General features: G+C 43.3%; 1 long non-coding RNA gene across 1 annotated transcript in view; it reads left to right on the top strand.

Annotated features, from left to right (window-relative positions):
• The window catches only part of LOC123521380, a 2,935-nt gene extending 2,644 nt beyond the window's left edge, over nt 1-291 (top strand). The window contains exon 2 of the long non-coding RNA XR_006679829.1: nt 28-291. This is a non-coding gene — a long non-coding RNA (uncharacterized LOC123521380). The remainder of the gene's footprint in view (nt 1-27) is intronic.
• The last annotated feature ends 1,509 nt before the right edge of the window (nt 292-1,800 follow it).

The following is a 1,800-nucleotide window of genomic DNA, read 5'->3' as shown; positions in this document are numbered from 1 at the left end:
TTTAGTGACATGAATTTTTCTCATCAGGTTGTTCAGTCATCACCATTATCAATTTCCACAATTTGCCATGACCGTTTTATCACAAAGTTTTGGAACCTGGATGACCTACGTGGGACAAAGCTGTTATCAGAGAGAACAGATGCTGCTTGGAAACATTAGCTGGCTTGACCATACCATTGCTGCTTACTGAGCATCATCCCCAAACCAGTCCATTTGTGGAGCTCACATTCCTGCCACTCATTAACACTGCCGCTTTGCCTCCACAGTGCCTGGCATAAAATCATTCCTTAATGAATAGTGTGCTCAATTGAAGTGTCTTGTCTAACTGTGGCAGTGCCTAACTGCCCCAAATACACAAGGTTCATATTTTCAATCTCCTGTCTCCTTCTCTGGCTCAGGAGCATCGAGCCATTCCCTGCACAAAGTTGTGTTCTCACCACCTGTCAAGTGGCTTTGCAGTCTACCCCAGGGTATCACTTCCTTTCTTTCTTTAGGATCTGGTACCTACTTACCTCTTTCCATTCTCTCCCTAAACAACCCCTCACCCTGCATTCCCAACAGTCCCGCCTCTGTTTTCTCGCAGCTCCATCTATCATGTGATTTCTTCCCTCAAGGCACTGGGGATCTGTAGCGCTCAGTTGGTGGCCCAGGTGGGTGCTTCTGGAGAGGCCAACAAGAGAGGCAGGCCTACACAAGTGACAAGTGGGAGATGACTCCCAGGAGGCCCAGGTTCCCAGACATTTTGGGGAATGAGAAATGCAAATTCGAAGATAAAATTTCTCCTAGGGTTAAAAATTGGCATCAAGGTTCTGATTTACTAGGTCTTGGGTGAAACCCGAGAATTTCCATTTCTAGTAAATTCCTGGTGATACTGTTGCCTCTTGCCTGGGGACTGTCCTGAAACCCACTGCACTGTATTGTGTATTTACTTTATCGGGTCAGGCTTTCTCTTCCTCAGAGACAGCACTTCTGGAGGACTTCTCTCTCAGAGATGGAAAGGGTTTCTATCACAAGCCCAGAGCCTGTTCTAGTCTTTCCTCAGTAGTCGCGGGCAAATGGTCTTTTTTTACACTTGTTTGAAGAGAATTAATCCTGAGAAATGTGCTCACACGGGGTTACTAGTTTGAGACCCAAAGGACAGTAAGTGCCAGGAACCCTATGTCCTTCCATCAGGGCCATTTTCTATCAGGATCATGACTTAAACTGTGACCCCAAATAGGTGTTAGAATGCTAGTCCCTCTGCCTGTGTATATAATCTTGTTTAGAATTGAGTTTTCTTTGTTATGTTAACTAGATTGTACTAAGAGGAGGTAAAAGGATCCATCAGAATGGGGAAATTATTGAATACTATTATTAATATCACATAAAAGTAAACATCTGCTGAAGACAATTAAAAAGCAATTGTAGCTGTATAGCAACAGACAATTGCTGGATAGTCAAGGACTCAGAAGAGCATGTGGCAGGAAGGATATCACTGCTCATGTGGATGGATCTGGTCTGAAATCAGGGAATACTCGTAAGATGTTTACCTGTTTTATTGGCTATGCAAAGGCATTTATCTCACGAATTATGGGTAAATCTCAAAGAATAGTAATCACAAAATACTTAATTGTGCTCATGCGGAACCTGATAAGAACAAGGAGGAGCTGTGTGGTTTAAAATCAGGAAAGACGTGCATCCGGGTTGTAGCTCTGCACCACACTTATTTAATCTGTATGCTAAATGGATCATCTGAAAAGCTGGACTATATGCAGATGTTATACCACCTTGCTTACTGAAAGCAAAGAGGACTTGAAAAAC

This window comes from Echinops telfairi, unplaced genomic scaffold, assembly GCF_000313985.2.
Source record: "Echinops telfairi isolate 266 unplaced genomic scaffold, ASM31398v2 ScPeMD7_15;HRSCAF=58, whole genome shotgun sequence".
NCBI classification, from domain to species: domain Eukaryota; kingdom Metazoa; phylum Chordata; class Mammalia; order Afrosoricida; family Tenrecidae; genus Echinops; species Echinops telfairi.
Note: the sequence above shows the minus strand (reverse complement) of the source record. Positions and strands in the feature narration are given on the sequence as shown.